At 41.7% G+C, this 6,175-nt stretch overlaps 1 protein-coding gene and 1 long non-coding RNA gene across 8 annotated transcripts in view; one reads left to right on the top strand and one right to left on the bottom strand.

The window, feature by feature from the left end:
* Positions 1-6,175, top strand: part of PEAK1 (pseudopodium enriched atypical kinase 1) — a 110,113-nt gene that overhangs the window by 46,993 nt on the left and 56,945 nt on the right. For 5 of the 7 annotated variants that reach the window (XM_021543420.4, XM_021543413.4, XM_021543416.4 and 2 more), the window contains exon 2: positions 933-1,103. The exons of the other annotated variants lie outside the window; for them this stretch is intronic. The gene's annotated coding sequence lies outside the window, so the exon portion shown is untranslated. The remainder of the gene's footprint in view (positions 1-932; positions 1,104-6,175) is intronic. 7 annotated transcript variants of the gene reach the window in all.
* The window catches only part of LOC116184013 (uncharacterized), a 54,209-nt gene that overhangs the window by 36,213 nt on the left and 11,821 nt on the right, over positions 1-6,175 (bottom strand). The window contains exon 3 of the long non-coding RNA XR_014957562.1: positions 136-728. This is a non-coding gene — a long non-coding RNA (uncharacterized LOC116184013). The remainder of the gene's footprint in view (positions 1-135; positions 729-6,175) is intronic.

Genomic DNA, 6,175 nt, shown 5'->3' with positions numbered 1-6,175 from the left:
CTGCAAAAGCAAATTGGTTGGTAACACTCGGGTTAGGAGAAGATTCAATATTCTCCATCCAGAGTAAGTTTTTGACTCATCTCTAATATCTCTATTTAGACAAGTTGAAGTCTGATTTAGTGGCTATTCCCTTACCTGCCTTCAATGCGAGGATATTTCCCTTGTCATTAAGTCCATTTTCAAAAACATAATGTGTGTTTTCTCTTAGGATAATTCTTATTCATCTCACTTGTTGCTACTCATCTGCAGAGCTTTTCAGAATCTTACTTTCAAATGTCCTAAAAAGTCCTTTTGTGGTGATAATCGTTGTCAAGGCACTCTGGTTATGCTGCTCAGTCTGTGCCCTCACCAGGCTGTGTTTGCTTTGCACAGAAGTTGAAGTACTTTGCTCCTTGTTATTTGTGGCTTCTGTTACATAAATAATTTGTGTTTCTTTCTGCCAACTTTGTCACCCACAAATGTGTTCCCACTTGAAGTCACAAGAAGCAGAATACCAGAGGAGGAGAAAAAAAACCAACCCCACAAACAAAACCCCAGGAGAACTGGACAGAGCTGTCTCCTTGAATAACTCCAAAGAGTTCTGCTCCTTTTCCCAGGAAAAGTCCTTCATTCTTCCAATAGGTTCTACAGGCTGTTCCTCAGCCTGTGCCTCCAACCTATCTTCATTGCAGAGCTGCAACATGGCTCTTGGGCAGATAAAGTTAAAGGAAGTCTGCAGCAGTGTGCTCCTGGGGAATGGGAAAGAAATGGGAATGCTAAGGACAAAAGTCTGGAGTGCCAGCTATGCAGCCAGAATGCTGAAAAGAATTCAACTGGGTTTTTACTCAGCTCATGCAGCATTTAAGATATCAGGAGGTCACTCCTGAAGGAAAATTTAAAATAAATCAGATTTGAAATTTGTTTGAAATAATCTTCTTGTCTGTCTTTCACAGAAAATGTTCCTGTCCTGACCAGTAGTCATGAAGAGAAGGGGGTGAAGCAAATTTGTCTGGACAAGTCAGAAGTTTTGAAATTTTCAGCAGGATTTATTACCAGTGGCTGCAGGAGGTTTTGCCAAGCCAGCCATTGACATGAGAATGGATTCAGTGCCTCAGACTTAAGCGGTAACTTGTTTTCTGTTATCTGATTTCTAGTACAGTACTGTAGGATAATTTGGATTGTGGATGATCTTGTTTTACTACTACCAGATTTTAAATAGAGAAATCTTACAAGAGCCAAACATGTGATTTTGTGAGCTTCATTCATTAGCAAAAAGTTGGAATTTTAGTATCTGGTGTTTTATCTGTAGTTGAAATTTCTTCCTGTGGGTTCGTCCCATGTCTTCATCTTAGAAAAACAAAAATATTTTTATCCATTACTGACTGTCTTCCTACCCAATGCCCAGCACACTGCAGTTTGGAACAGGTTGTAGAAGTAGCTCTGTCCCTGGTTTTTTTGGTATATTTTAAGTACTTGGTGTGACTCCTGAAACCTGTGGAAAGACATGCTGATATGACACACTAGGAAGTTCGCTTTTTTTCTGCTGACATTCAATTTTTCCTCAAAAATCTTTTTCTGTTTTCTTTTTTTCTTTACTCTTCTTTATTTTGCCTATCTTTTTCTCTGCCATTCATAGCTGGGTATTGAACATCTGAGTACTTCTATGCCTGTCTTCCTAAGGTCGGATTACTAGTCAGGAATGCAAAACTGTGCTACTTTTTCAAGTTAAATTGGGAGCAGAATGACCCCCCAGCTCTGTGTTGCTATCCCATTTTGGGCTCTGTGCCTTTGTAACAATGTAGAACTGGCCACTAAAAACAGAAGCTTTTAAAAGGGTAGAGAGGAATTACCACATCCTTAATACCACACCAAGATGATGTTTCCATGTCTTTTGAGGCAAGAGAGTGAAAGGAGGTGTTTGTACTCTCTTCAAAGCCTCGCTAAACCCCAGCTCGATAGAATCTGCCTTAGTTTGAAAACAGTGATGTAACTGCATATATCAAAATTGACATCTCACCACATTCCTTTCATTTGTCATGAATAAAACAAAGGAAATCTGTTGTGTGCTGTGGTTTTGTTTGAAATGCTTCTTTCTTATTCTACCCTCTTTTTTTTTTTTAGGGAGAGTGAACAGATCTGACAGTATTTCTTTGTGACAGGTGGTAGAAAAATTAGACCTGCATTTCTGAGCCTCACAGATATACCTGTTCTTATTTACCAGTCCAGGTGAGGTATTCATTCCAGCCCTGCAGCATAGTCTGTGTTAGAACTTCAGTGAGAGAACAGTCAGTGCCCCAGAAGAATTCCGTCCTAATTTCTGTGAGGTTAAGGGTGAGATTTCAGAAAATGGTCAGCATTAATGTAGCAATTCTGTCTGAAATCCACACTGAGCTCCTGTGTCTCTTGTGAGAGCACAGACCAGCACTTAGGAGCCTCCCAACCAATAGCTTAGAGCTCAGCCAGTGCATCAGGTGCTCAGGAGGCTGCCAGGTTCCTCCCTCAGTGAGTTCCCCTCTTCAGGAATTGTCTGGTTTGTTGCCAGAGTTGTTTCTGTACTGTGTCAGTGTCTTCTGCTGCATTGGCAGGAAGGGAGGGCTTGCAGATTCCATCTGCAGTGGTGGCAAATGAAGCTCAGAAAGAACTTAAAAGAAAAATGTTTTTCTTCTTTCAAGTTTTCAGATTTACTGTGCTCTCATTAATGCCTTTTCTCTGTTGTTCCCTGTAGCCCTGCAGTCCTTTCTCTTTGAAGGTGTGCACAGATCCTTAGATCTGATTCACTCACATGTCTAATGAGAACAAGAAAAAGACAGTTCCAGCTCTCATGTCTATTTTGCAAAAGTTTTGGTGCTGGAGCACTTCAGTGGGATGTTTGGTTTCTGTAGGGCACTTTAGAGCCAGAAATATGAGCAGCACAAGTTACAAAGCAGTCCTAGTCACAAACTCTTGCCCATTTTTACTGAGGAAAATGCACCACCTTGGCTTGTCTGTATGTAGGTAGTCAGGAGAGGATACAAACAGGTTCCAACCACCATCATTAGAGGAAGCATTCCTAGAAAACTGGAAGGTGTTTTGTCTGTTCGCTTGTACATCCCTGCCTGGCAGAGCAACTTCTTCACGCATTCAGCCTTTGACAAAACAGCACTAACTCTAAATCTGCCAGGGACAAGGACTTCAGCTGAGCAAATAGGTTCCCATAATTGTTTCTGCATTCAAATTACTATTATTTAGCTGATAAAAGTGACAATCAGAGGCCCAGAAACAGGGAGAACAATGCTATGGGATAGATTCTTCTACTGGCACAGGAAGATGTTAATCAGCTGAACACAAAGAGGATTTTGTAGTTGAGGAAAGAACTGGGTGGGATGAGACCTGGGAAGAGCCAGGGATTGCTGCTGTGGGCAGACAGATCTCCTTCCTGCTGGAGATGCTCTGGAATGGCCTAGGTGGGAACTGTTGGAGTGCACATATTCTTTCTGTCTCTGAGAACAGCTGGAGGATGTTGCCTGGGAGGTGCTCTTGGCTCGGGGATTTTACATGGGAGGGTTTTCTCTCAGCTTGGGGAACACATTTTTTCCGCTTGACTCACTGACTGAAGTCTGAATGACTGATAAAATTTCTAAAAGTAATGTTGAATTGGTTGGAAAAATAAAAACTGCATTTATCATGAGGAAGGAAGAGCAAAGTAAGGGGAAAGATTCAATGAAGAGGAAGTCGCCACCTTCCCAGGAACAATAGGAGGCTGTGGGCAGCTCACACACCTCAGCCTGCCTGGCTCTGCTGCCACACAGAGGTGGTTTCTGAGGCCCCTGTCAGGCTCCTGTCCCTCACACAGCACCCACACACATTCTTTGGGATGCTTTCCATTGAAAAAACTGCACCAGGAACATGTTTGCAGAGGCTCCCTCACTACTGTACAGAGCACGAGCCTGTGTGCATGAAAGGAGACTGCCCACTGCCTCCTGCAGAAGCACCACCAGCCTTTGTTGCTTATCTTGGGCTTGGCACAAAGAACAAGGAAGGAGCAGAAAATGTTGGCACTGAAGAGGAGCCTGTTGTGATCCATGTGAGCTGCAGACAAAGCGAGGTACCTGCAGGGACAGGCAGGGGCTACTCACTTGGATGGATTTTTAGGATAATAATCATAATAACATTCTTTTAATGATCTTACATTTCTATAGTGCATTTCCTTTGTGCATTCCTGAACATTTTTCCAGATTCCAAGTGCTGTATCAGTTTCTGTGTGCTTGCAGTTTGGAGAAGCTCTGGGCACAGAGGACTGTGCTGGGTGTGCTCCCCTGCAGAAAGCTGCTTCCCTCTCAGGGCACAACAGGGAATAGATAAGGAAACATCTGAACTGCAATTACACATGTACAAAATAAAGATGCAAAATTGAGGATATTTATCTCAAAAGAAGCTGAAGACACAGAAGTCAGGATGTGTTTGAGGTTAAGGAAGAACAATTTTTTTTTCTTCCCGAGACCTGGCTTGTTCATTTGTCAGGTTCAACCGGACTTTTCCATCTGAGGTTTTAATGGCTGAAGGCTGATTCAAAATGGAAACATTGACAGACTAAGCAACAATAGCTTAATAATATTTATTCCATGTCCCTATATGCACTTCTTTCCAGAAGGCAGTTCAGATTTTTCATGCTTGCAGTAGTCTCTGTTTTCACTTAGATTTATCTTTGAAATGTGCCCATCACAAGTGTCTTAAAAATTCTGTCCTTGTCAGTTTAGCTGATAAAGGGCAGCTGATGCTGTGTTTGCATAAATTCATGCTGGTGTGATGGTTGGAAATTTCAAAGAAACAGGACAAAATGGTAAAATTATCTTGTAATTGTGAGGGGCTCCTGCTCTTCATTTTGGCCATGCCAAAGTTCCATCCAAGCAGCTCTGCTGCTGGGGGTCCTTCTGTGATGGGGTGGTAGATTGCTTATTGCAGGAGGAGGAAATTTTTAGTGGCTGGGAGGTGAGAGGCCTTGCTTATGGTGAGGTCTCCTCTTTTCATTTGCTCAATATTTATGACAAATTCACTTTCCCTGAATTTCCATCATGTGAAACTTGTGTATTTTACTCTGTCATTTCTTTTATCAGCTGCTCAGTTGGTGATAATTGCATTGTATTTTTCATACTGGGTCCTTTCATTTTTCTCTAGTCTGTTATTATGCGATGTGGCCTTGGCAAGAAACACATTCCCATTCTTCCAAACAAAAAAAAATTCCCAAACCAGAAAAAGAAACCTGCATGCAGTTCAGATCCTGCTAATTAAGAAAACTATGAACTTCTAGGTGAAAAAGATAATTAACACTTTTCAACCTGCTGCAAGCAATAATCATTTCCATGGAGTGCAGGTAGTGCCACTGTCCCAAGGTTCTGGGCAATGTTGGATGCCCTTGGGTACTACAGCAACCACCTCATCCAGGGAGTTGCTGCAGCAGCACTTCTCGTGCCCCCTTTAACACAAAATAATTGGAGTTTTGGAGTCTTCTCAGATTCAAAGGTTTCTTCAATTTATCCAGAATGCAACTTTTCCTCTCAAACATCCATTTCCCTGGAGCTGGACTAGATGACCTCCAGACACCCCTTCACCCCCAGTGATTCTGTGATTCCTTAACTCTCCCCAGGATAAGTCTGAAAATGCTCAGAACCAGCTGCTGATGGTGCACAGTCTTTCTTTGCTCTTCCAAAGAGGAGTTCTTTCAGCCCAATCATTGCTATCTTCAATACGAACATTAGCATATCTATATTTTAAGCAGAAGTACTTCACAGGGAAAGAGGCAGGGCTTTAAAGAGACTTCAAAATATTTCCAAAAATACCTGCCTTGCTTTCTTTTTCAGCCTTGTCTTATGTATCATTCTCTATACGAGTTAACCTACTTTTTTTGCTAAACTTTTATTTTTGTTCTGTTGCTTTCCATTTCTGGTGATATAAATTCTGTGTATTCTCTTCGGGAAAACTGCAGGTTACACTTTAACTTGCACTGTGGTGTCAGTGCTTTGTGATTTACATTACAGTGGCATTCCAGAGATATTTCACAAAATTCAGACTTTTCCTACTGAAGGAGTATGGTAGGCCATGTGCAAACATAACTGGGATTGTTTATTTTTCTATTGCTAGATAAGAAGGTGCGAGGACAAATAAAATACAAAATGAAAAGAATCCCTATTCCGGATTCTTTAGATTCCTGCCTCCCCAC

Source organism: Lonchura striata, chromosome 10 (genome assembly GCF_050655825.1).
Source record: "Lonchura striata isolate lonStrDom1 chromosome 10, ASM5065582v1, whole genome shotgun sequence".
Lineage (NCBI taxonomy): Eukaryota > Metazoa > Chordata > Aves > Passeriformes > Estrildidae > Lonchura > Lonchura striata.
The sequence above is the reverse complement of the archived record's forward strand: the minus strand, read 5'-3'. Positions and strand labels throughout refer to the sequence as shown.